This window comes from Anticarsia gemmatalis, chromosome 26 (assembly GCF_050436995.1).
Source record: "Anticarsia gemmatalis isolate Benzon Research Colony breed Stoneville strain chromosome 26, ilAntGemm2 primary, whole genome shotgun sequence".
NCBI lineage: Eukaryota > Metazoa > Arthropoda > Insecta > Lepidoptera > Erebidae > Anticarsia > Anticarsia gemmatalis.
In genome coordinates, this window is record NC_134770.1 from 3177216 (window position 1) to 3189538 (window position 12323).

Here is a 12323-nt window from a genome sequence, read left to right on the forward strand (position 1 = left end):
AAAAACCGTAAACCGATTCTATTACGGTTTTGTGCAATAAAAACGTAATTTTCAATCGGAAAATGCTTTGTTTCGTAATCATTGTGTAGCGGGATTTTGTTTTGATTGGAAAATGGAATGCAACGTTTGTATTTTATTTGATATTTTCGGTCTTTTTATTCAACTTTTCGATTGTTGGAGCTAACGCGTGTTTTTAAATTTAAAAATTCATTTTATGAGCTATTGTTTTCTAGTCGATTGGTTCGAATCAACATTTATTTTTGTTATGCTGGATATTTGGAATATAAAACTGTATATCTGGTTTCCATTGGACTAAAAGAGGCCAAAGAACACCACTTTCTGTGAGTCCTAGGTATAACTTTTGGTTTGTTAGGTAGTTTGGATCGTGATACTTATTTTGGTTACCTATGTAAACGTAACACTAACTAAACTACTAACTATAACACTAACGTATAAATATCTTAAAGTTTTACTTATAAAAGTGATGTCATATAGGTTTATTTATTATATTATTATGTAATGTACAGCCAGTAGTTTGTAAATATTCCTATTCAGAAAAACCCCAGTAACAGAAATCCCAAAGATCGTAAAAAGTAAAACCTAGTACCATCAATACATGTAGTAACAATCAGAAAACCGTATAAATAGTCGATGTAATTTTATTGTGTAATTCCCACAAAGTAGATAGATAATATTGGGCCCAGGCAACCCTTACGACACCTATGGGAGGTCATAAAGTACCCCTAATAATACGGGACCACAAATCACTGGGACGTGACTCTACCTATATAATTATGTTTATATTGGAAGTGGTCGGACTAGTTTTGGACCTCGGATTTGTTGGCAGATTAAGATTTTTGCCAAATAGAAAAATATACCTAAAATTATAACTTTCTTGAATTTTGATAGTGCAAAGTGCGACCCCTATTGCCTCTTATTGTTGGTTTTGAGTATACTATTGCTCAAAAGCTATTGTTCAGTCTTTGAAGAGGTTTTTTTGTATATATAAATACTTATATTATTATAGAGATTTATAGAAATGCTTTTATATGATTTTTTTTGTATATTGTCTGGGTGGTGTTAAAAGATGTAAAATAATTGTTCATACGTAATTTGCTTGCTCCTGATCGGTTTTTCATGCGATTTTTGTTAGTTGTTCCCTTGTCAATAGTCGATTGTATAATAGAAATCATGCCTGAATTTGGTAAAAACAATGCCTGCCGTCAGCTCTTCATTTAAATTAAAAATCAACAAATGTATTGTGGTTGATTGACGGCAAAATCTGACACAAATATTTTCAACTAAAATACGGTTCGTACGAAACAACCGAATGCGTGGAATAAAAATAAAATAATCTGTGCGAGCAAACATTTTATCTATACTATTGCTGGTTTTTCTGTATTGTTAGTTATTTTTTTATATGAATATAGTCACTCTTTTTCTTCTTGAAGACATAAAATAACTTAAGAGACTACATTTCAGGGGGGCTATCAGGTATACAGTTGACAAATGTTTGAAAGCCACTAAGCTGTACATTGTTCTTTCCTTTAGATTATAGTGATAAACATGTTACGACAAAGCAGCAATGAACTGAATAGTGACCATCAATATGACGTACACTAGTTGCCAACTGAGATACATGATAGCCCGTAGTTTTGAAAGAATTCCCATTTTAATAACATATAAATACTTACTGAAATTTGGTACCTAGATTTCTTTATTTTTGATTCTTTTATTTTTCAAATGATTATTTCGAAATACACGACACTTGGCCTAAGAATCAGATACGGTAAACAAATCTTGTTAACCTTATAGCTCTCATAATGTGCTGTTCTCAAACCTCAGTCAGCAGTACAAAAGCTCACGAATTCATATTTTAATTAAGACGGTTTCTATGTGAGATAATTAAGTTTGTTTTCGCAAGTCAAGACCCACCTTTATCTCTAATTAGAGAAAATTTGATTAGTTTTTGGCTCAAAGGAGTCAATTTGTTTGTAGATGAGAAATATTACGGTAAATTGTGGAAAATTGCGACGAAATCTGCCCGTTGGGACGCTTCCGGAAATTTGTTGTGAGAAATGTTTTGTATAGGATTATAGAAATAGGTACGGAACTAATCCGATTATTTTTTTCTTTTGCTGAAGTATAGAAACTGTTATACTCTAGAGAGAATGATGGAGCGAGAAACTTGTAGGACTAAGGACAAGCCAGGTTAGGCGCTTCACACACTGCCCCGCACCACGCAGCGTAGCGCGTGAATGCGTGTTCGAACGTTGCTTGTAAGTATCTCCGTTTGTATGGAAAACACGCATAGTCTAACACACAGAAAATGCATCCACGCGCGTTCATGCGGATCACGCACATACACGCGCACTGTGTGTGTTTTCCATACAAACGGAGATACTTACAAGCAACGTTCGAACACGCATTCACGCGCTACGCTGCGTGGTGCGGGGCAGTGTGTTAATCGCCTTAAGCTTCGTCATTGCGGTTTAAAAACATATCTCAATTGTTTGGTAGATTTAAAAAGTCACAGTTTTGTTATAGTAGTGCTTATAAATAAATATAGGCCATTACAGTCCTGCTGCTGGGCTAAGGTCTCTTCCGTTTTGAAGGAGGAGTCGGCCTTGAGTCCACCACGTTGTCCAAGTGCGGATTGAATATAGCAGTTTTTAGGCTTGTGCTATGCAAAATTAAACAAAAATTAAGTAACTCTAAAAACAAAATACTTAGATTTGGTAACATAAGTTTGTAAAAGAACCCCACATACTATTAATTCTGAGTATAAGATTTTTCTTTAAAACAGAATAGTTTCTTACATATATTACCGTATACTCTGACATAAAAAACCTCAATTTCAATTCTAAAACAAAACGTTAAAGTAAAATCGAACATGTGTGTTAACTCTTATCACCTGTCAATTGTTTATGTCAAAGGGCTCCGACACACGAATTGATTTCATTCACGTAGGTTCGTTCAAACAGATTCAATTGTGTCCAAATTCAAGAGATATTTTTCTCAAATGTGGTTGGAAAATCTTTTTGATGTTGCGACAGTGTTTGCTTTTCACCTTGACCTTTGACCTTTAAAATGTACGAGCGTATCTTCATTTTGGTAAAAGCTTGTTTGATTTTTTATATGTTAGTACTTTTTGCCTGCGGCGCAACTACGCTAACAATTGTGGCGATATTCTCTACAGTCGGTACTGTCGAGTATCGAGAGTTTGACATTTAAAATGTACTACCAAAATAGTTTCTAGGACGTCCGCTAGAGGAGTTGAGCCGAATGTCATACAACATTTCTCGATAGCTAACCGGTTGTCGGTAGTCGATAGTGGTAGAGAATTGCAGTACTGAAAGGATTTTCGCTTATTTCAGCATAGGCAGTTTGATAATGATAACTTTCTATGACCGTTTTCGGCCTAGATAATAAGCCTTTGAATAAGATTGCCGCTGATGTGCCCTGGTATGGCTCATGGATTAATTCATTAATTCATTTGCGATGAAATAGATAACACATAGGATACATTTTAAACTAGGATATTTTCTAAGCAGATAAAGTTGTGGACAGAAGATAATTTTGTATATACTGTAGAAAAAAAGACAATAATTAATGTAATATTTAACAAGCGTAGCTTTTTTCCATTTCCATTATGTTAACAATAATAAAAGCAGAATTATTTTAAAAAGCAGAACTGATACAAAGTGCGGTTGCAATGTATATTCTTTTATTTTAAATAATTACGAAGAAAAATTAAAACTGTGTACGTAACAACACCAAAAGCCTTTTACAGTAAGATCCGAGTGAAAATGCGTCCGACATTGTAAGGTGAATATAGATTAGAGCACCGACTTGTAAGAGTATATTATACGATCGCGTATTGTCGAACCGAGCAACGAACACGATCAACATCTGAAATTAATTATATAAATGGCAACATCTGTAGTCATCAATATTTATCGTATCGTTAAAGACGTTTCTATCACAAAAAGCAATGTAAAACAATATGACTCCACACGTTGTGTTTGTGTGCTAAAAAAATAAATAAGTTTTCCTTATTGGTGTACATATATAAAATACATGTGTATGTTTGATTAAAAGTTTTCTAAATCAGCATTCCTTAGTTCCTTTCAACCTTTCTATATTGGAGTGAGAGTCATAAATTTAAACATCATAGTTCAATCTCACACATTATAAGCGTTCTCTCGAACGTCACCGAGCATTCCAAACGAACATTTCAAGATAGTAGCTCTAATGCGTACTCACCTTTGAGTTTAAAACCTCATCTTATTAAGCTGTAAGGACGAACTTGGAAACTTTCGTTCCGACCTTATTTTTCTTTAAATTAAATTGCACAGGTTCGCAACACCTTGGGTTTCATTTCTTTAAATTACGCCAGTTGTTGTGAAAACTTATAATTACTGGAATTGGATTTTCATGTTTTGCCTCCTAGCTGGGAAGCTTCTTGGGTTGATTAAACTTAAGCCGTGTTGTGTATATTTGCTGTTTCTTCTTAAAGATTTTTTGTAGTTTATTATTTGGATAAATTTTTTTTTCAATTACACATGCGGGCTTAGTTAACAATAGCCGCGCGGATCGATCTCTGAGGTTAAGCTACGCTTGCCGAGGTTATTCTGTGGATGGGTGACAATCTTATACATATCGAGTTCCTCTGTGTTTCGGAAGGCACGTTAAATTGTGGGTCCAAAGATCTTTGACAGTAGTCAGTATTTTTTGTCATTCTCAAATTGACATTAAGCATGCGGCGAGTTGTAAACTTCTGCCAATTTTCCTTTACACCTAGTTTTCAAGGAAGAAAACATGCTGTACCCCATATAACGCGGGATAATAATAAGACATAGAAGCCATATTATATCTTTGTGTAAGCGTTATACTATCATTTGGTAATATTAACGCATCGGGTTTCGATAATTTAGTTAAGAACTAAGTTAGGTCTCTTCCTAAGATAAGTTACATAATACCAGCTTATAGTTTCTTGCGGATATTAAAACTTACTATTAGGATTAGGTAGTAAATCACAAAATATTACCAGAACAGGCTCTGTAGCTTCTATAATTAAATTATTGGTTCTTGCGAGTATTGAAACTAACGTACGGAGCTAGGACGTAGTGTCAATTAACATTTTTGAAGATAAGAAATACAAATAAATGACTACAGTAATGTTTTAAATGACAAAAAAAACCGAGGAAAGTTTCACAGTTAATAAGGTACAGCAAAATAAAGATCACGACTGCTAACTTTTAATTATAGACCACGCCTCAACTCTCTCAAGTAAAATACTAAGTGACCTCAAAAACTCCCGACAAATTACTTCAGGAACGCTTCAAAACTAAATACTTGAGAACTGACCGCGTTTCGTGTCATTTAATTACCACAACAAAAGACAAACAAAAATGTCACAAGCAATTAATTCTGTGAAGTAATAAATTAACGAATACAAAGAGCACCACAAATTAAAAATTAAATAACGCGGTTTAATGATGGCCACCGCGCTGCCGAAGCAAAGTGGGCGCTTCGCTTTTAACCGAAGCAAGTTTGACGCTTCTCTTTGCTTCGGACGGTGTAATATTCTAGTCGTTTTAAAGTAGGTGTTCTAGGAAGAGGAAATTTGAAGACTGTGGCGGAGATGACTTCATGAACATTTTAGAATGAATTTAGTAGAACTGTAGAAAGGTAATGGGCGAATAACATTTCTAAGAAATGTTTTGTTATGTTAAATACTTGTTATGGGAGTAATTGTTTTATATTCTCCTCGACGTTCTCATATAATAAAAGCGAAAGTAACTTAGATAGGCTGATTGTGGTACTTTCTTCTTGTCTGGACTAGGAAGTAATGCTTTATTTTCGAATTGTGTTTCGGTAAGAGATCTTAAAGAGGATGATTATATTTATACTAAATAAAAACAAAGTGAAGAATATAGTACAATTGCAATGTTTACAGACACTTAAATCGCAAAACCAACAATACTTTGCAAATATTCCTTAAAATCAACAAAGAAAACCGGTAATACAAAGCAATTGTCGTTTCCACAACCATTTAATTTTTGCATCTCACAAGGGAAATCAAACATGAAAACGTGTAGCAAGCGATATCTTGTCACTCGAAAAATTCGAAATTAATTATTTTTCAAGCAACCCCTTAGGGGTGGAATTTCACGCGAGGAAAGTGAGTATCAAATGGAGTTTATCGTACATTGCTGGTGCTATTATGAGGAAGGCTTTAGGATCTATTTATGAAGTGAGGCTTAGGGAACGTTGGAACACGCAATGCGTTCTCTGAGAAAATTGTTTTTGTTCTGAGTTAAGGTAAGTACTTAGTTTAAGTCGTTGCTTTCAACAAACGACTTTCGAATGCGATTGTCTTTCTTTACGCATGGTTTGTTCCATGTAGTGGATAACGAAAAGCTGTGAGTGGCAATCGATACATATTAAGATGATAATCGCTAAGTAGTGTTTGAATGAAAACTGATTTTAAATCTCGTAAACCATGAGAAGCCTGTATGTTTGAGAGTTACATAGCTTATTTTTTTTTATTTATTCAATACATACTATACAAAACATTACTACGGACAGAAAGGCGAAAGTTTATTAATATGACTAAATATTACGACAAGACTAGTCGATTGTTTAGTTAATCTGACGGCTTACGACAGCGGTATCAAAAAGTCAGCACTAAGCTTGAGAATCTAAACAAAAGTTTATTCAAAGTAGTGCTTGTGGACAATTCTTGAACAACATACTCATATAAAATATTAATAATAAAAATCTTTGGGCACTTCACACACGCTTATTTTATACCAAACTAAGCAGAGCTCGTACTATGGTAACCAAATAACTGATAAACATACTTATATACTTTTAGTACATTTATCTTTATAGACATCAAACTACAAAGTACAATGCACGTTTTATTGAGTTGTTATATTATAATATTAACATTTCTATAGTAGCAATCATAATTAAAAGTTATTTAAACGGACATGAGCTATTAAACTCTATTATAAGGTGCAGTCCATGACAATATTGTCTATGGGGAGTTCGTAATAAATTAACTATGGTATTAATATGGTTGTTTACATATTGTTCGTTTCGAGTTTTATGGGTCGACGCCATTAATGTTATCAATTAAAGCTACTTGTTATATTAGAAATACTATTTTTTATATTTACAATGTATTAACAGAAGAAGTAGGTATGCGGGGGTATTTATAAATACAAAAATAAATAGGCAGAATCAAAATTTACCAAGCACATACTAAGATCCCTAAACAAGCTAAACCGGAGTTATTTTTATGTGTTAAATAAATTGAAAAACTAACCTCCGGTTTCTGAGGTACATTTAGCGGTAGTCTATCTATTTAATAGCGTTTAAACTCATATAAAAAACGCTATTGAATAGATTAACTACCGCTTAATGTACCTCAGAAACCGGGAATTAATAGCATAACTTTGCTTGTAGTGCAATTACAAATATGTGTTAGATTTTTTCATATGTTCAATAATATCCCAGCCGTCTAGAACTCCCTAGCAAAACAAAAACTTAGATAAAACTATTTCCAAAAATAAACATTTAGACAGAAATCTCATACCATTAAATAAATATTTGATACTACGCTGACAGTATCAAATATTTAAACAAACTAGATATTTACAGACATATAAAAGAAAATTTATTGTATTGGCTACAGAAATTTTAACCTTTTTAAGGTATACTTAGAAAACCTTTGATGTCACTTGTCATTTCTTATTTACTGCTTAACCAACTGGGAATGTAGTACTGAAAATATTCTGAAATAAACTTATAGAATAAGTGACTTATTTTCTTCATAATGTCCCTATAATCCCATTGGTAGAGTATGAGACTAGACCACGAGATCTCGGGTTTGATATCCTAGTCGGGCAAAGAGCTTTTGATTTTGACCATGTCTATGCCTTAGTAAGTCAAGTGCTCATGTTGCTAAGAACCTACGCGAAAGTCGTGAGTTCGATTCCAAAATGAATAAAGTGTTAGGACCTGATTGCTCTCTAGGTCTTAAAATACACCATAACCATAGCGCCGAACTAAATTTAAGAGAAAGAGAAATCTATTTTTAACGATAATACATAAAAGAACCACGTCAAAATCTTTTTTAAGAGCCACTACTTAAATTGTTAAAAAAACAAAGACGAAACCTTCCTACGAATTTTCCTTGAAAATCAGTCTACAAAATTCTAAAAAGAAAACTGAGACACCTTTCATAGACCTTGCATAAAGCGATTTGAACGTGGACACGCTACGCAATAACTAGTTTCAACATAATTCCATGTGAAACTGACGTGAACATAACACGTATTTCGTATTTCATACATTTCCAGAGAGTTTCATACACTTTTAGAAGCATTTCATACATTTTCACTTAACTTGGCGGGAAAGCGTGTATCGTTTCAGCAACTTTGCATAAATATTAATTTCTTTGCTGGGTTAAAAAGACTTGTTTTTGGATGTAGTTTGAAAGACTTCAAGATTTGGACATAATATAAAGATTAGAAATGTTAACTAGTATATTATTAATTTCTAAAAAGTCCCACAACCTATCTTCTCACTGCATTTGTCCTAAGTTTGGTTCTTAATTGGTTAATACCACAAAAACATACTAATTACAATTTGGTTATATTCTAACATCATGAAACTGAAACAAAAATACGGACTACTTTACCCAAGAAGGTAATTATTAAAAAAGAAGATTAAAGCTAAAGCCAAAAATCTTTTAAAACTACTTACTTATATTACTTACTTAACATAATAATATTTAAATTACACTTCTACTCAAAATCCAATACGATTCGCAGAAAATTTTAAAACAAAACTGTTTTCTTTAAGCAAATCTCGAAAATGAGAGCTTAGAGTCAAAATTTCGAAAATTTATACACCACTTTAGGCGAACGAGACGAAATCTGGCTTAAAACTGGTAGATTAGGGCAAATTTTAAAAGCAGTCGACGCTCCTTGAATATCATTTCTATGTACAGTGCCTATAACGCTACGCATGAAAGAGGCTGTAACGTTTGGTGGGGTACAAGGGAGGAGAAAATGGCGGGCGTTTTTTATTTATTAGTCTATAGTTGATTTTTGAAGGTCTTTTGTAATTTAATATTATTAAATTAGCTAGTAACGTTTATAAGTTTAGATCATACCCTTTGGAAACTACCAATGTTCGCATATACATGCAAGGTAACTTTAAATTTTTCGAACAAAAGGTGAACTCCAATAATTACTAAAAGTTTTGTAGTAAATGTTTGTTTTTTTTGGTAATCTGCAATGGTGATTCAGTTTAACAACTATGCTTAACAATTGTTTACAAACCTGTCACTGCGATCGACCATTAATGCAGATCGACAAACAACGAAACAAACCACAAATCAAATATTTTCCTACCTAATAAGTGCCTTTCTTATTTGCAATAGTATTGCAAATAATAGCAACAAGAAGCTATAATAATTAGCAAGAAACAGCAGCAAAAACGAACAAATAATCAACTTCAAGCCACCACAATAGCAGTTGCCAGAAACTTAACAATTTCCCTGTCCCCATGCAACACATTTTGTGATAGCCCCACGTCCACTGGTTTTATGTTTTTTGTTTTGGTTTTTCCAGCCAAAAATCACGAAATTTTCATTTATTTCCTTGATGGGTAAAGGTTTTGCCACACGTCCACGACACATTTTAAAAAATATAGCGCTGCGTTCATATCATAAAATCTGCCCAAAAGTGCATAGGGAAATGAGTCACATGTGACTCATGAACTTATTTCAATACGCTCTAGTGAGTCATATATGACTCACTGGACAGGTAAGTTGTTAATATACTTACAGCGCTCAGATTCTTTTAATTTTTACTAAATACCGTACTTTTAAAAGTTTAGCGCAAAGAAAGGTTTCTTTTTGGAGTTTTCCCAAAGTTTCGTGGTAAGAAAATCTTGTACTTTAACAGCGCCAATGTTTAGTTCAACTGGTAATCAAAGTTTTGAAGCAGTTATGTGGGTTCGCTTGCACTTTGGATTCGAGGAAACTGTCGAACGACTGAGAACATTGCATTTTCTGTAAACAAGCATAATATTCAAATGTTTCCGCGAAGGGAAATCTTATATTTTCTAGAATTTAACAGTAATTATAAAATGATAGAGATAATAAATGTCACTAAAAACAGTTTCGTGATTCAATGACTATTTAAATTCAGATTTTAATTTATCCTAATACTGCTCTGTCGATTTCTCCCTTAATGGTAGGGATTTAGACCCACACTGCGATTGGTGGCCAAAGTGTGGGTTGGTGACTGCACATTCCAATAATAAGCACAGCATCGCCACAATATTTTTTTTCACTGAATAATAATATAAAAAAATAATCACTTTTTCAATTGGACTTTGTTTTAATATCTCCTCCATAAGTGATCAATCATGAAGCCCCACGGGACCATTGCAGCGCAAATCACGGACAGTAAGCACCACCGAAGGGAAACCAATTCTTCAAGGGAGTGAAATGATTCGATTGTAGTGGCGACATCCATTAATTTGTACTGCACATGAATTGATTGCTATCTGAAGTGTTATGGACAAAAAGCCAAAAATCGCTAGTTGGAAATTATAGTTTGGCATTGACAAAATGAAACTTGGAGATTATTTTTATCAAAATATTTAACTGAAAACGTTTGGTTGGCCTGACGCAGCAAGCGACCGGGGAGACTGGGAAACTAAAGGTGAACCCTTTGCTCTTTAGTGGGATAAAGAAAGAGTAAAAAAACGAACTATACAATAATAGTCTGAAAACAAATTTTCTTAAACACCAAAGCTTTCAACGAAAATTCACTTCCAAACATTCCAAATCGCTCCCGCTTAAGCCTGCACTTTAAACGGTAACGCGTAAGATTTTACGATACTCAACTCGGCCATGGTACTCGAAATTCAGAGTACCCTCACAGTAAACGGTTAAACACGTATGTATTTGCGAATAGAACATTACACACCCACTCATACGGTTATGTGAGGAAATCTATACAGTTTTATAGGCGCCTTTCATCGCAAGACGCTTTTGACCGAGCTGCCTTCGAGTTTTTCACGGTATTTGTATAAAAGAGGTGGGATGAAAGAGATTTTTCACGGTTTATCGACTCCCTACAATTGATACGATGGCTGGCTAATGTTGCCGTAAAGCCACTTCGCTTTAGGGCCATAATACAATGCTTTTAGCAGCAACGCTGCTAACGCTGAGGCATTCATAGCCATTTGTGCTCACCGGCCGGTAAACGATCTGTAGGTTAAGCAAACGTTGGAGCGGTCATTCTATAGATGGGTGACCGCTTAGTGGTATTTGAACTAAGCGTCTCCGTGCTTCGGAGGGCACGTAAAAAGTCAGTCCCAGTCAGTCAGTTGTTTTCAATTAAGATAACAGTCGTTAGGCCAGGTCAAATGCCTCTAAGGCGCCTTGATCAACTTTGACACTAGGTTGACTACTAACCATACGATGGATAGAGGGAGCAGCAACGCTTTTGCGAATGCATCGTTATGTTGCGTACAGATTTAGGCAATGTAATATCAGTGACAGAATTTGTCGTTTGGTCAGTCGTACCGTGTAATGGAATGTAACAAATATTTCATTGATTGGACGCTTGATGCGCGTGTATTACATTTGACGTACTCATACGAGCATTGAAAGATATGTGCGGGGAAATTGACTGACTGTCTCCGTGGCGCAGCGGTTAAGGTTACCACGCCACTACCATTGCATTGAAAGATCGTGGGATCTACATATTTCTACGACCTCAAATAATTGTTTCGGGTCTGGTTGTGCTTTGTGTCCGTTGTTTGTGTATGTTTGTAAAAGTCTCAGCGACACAAGAGCACAAGAAGAGAGAGGGGGAGAGGGAGAGAGCAACAATTCTTTGAGCGGGAGCTGTGTTTAATACAAAAAAAAATACAGATCTTCAGAGATAATGTGCAGCATTGCAGCCAATGCGCGTATCGTGCTGGACGGTAAAGGTACTAAATCGCCAATCGCTAACCCTATCAAACGCGCAAGAGCCTTTAGTTTGTAAGTAGGTTAAACGTTATGAGGAAATCAAAAGGCCTTATCCTGTAATGTTGCCGGAAATATTTGAACCATACATAACAAAAGATGTTTATTCGCGTGACTGAATGATAAATATATGAAACTGATTTTTAGAGAATAGCGTTTCTTTTAGTGATAGCCGAGTAGGAGCAGTGATAGCCGAGTGGTTTAAGTTTGCACCTCCCACGGAAGTGGTCGCAGGTTCGAATCATAGGCAACA

The 12323-nt window shown here is 34.7% G+C and overlaps 1 protein-coding gene across 2 annotated transcripts in view; it reads right to left on the reverse strand.

The window, feature by feature from the left end:
* Positions 1 to 12323, reverse strand: part of LOC142984269 (synaptogenesis protein syg-2-like) — a 434810-nt gene that overhangs the window by 294014 nt on the left and 128473 nt on the right. The window lies entirely within an intron of this gene.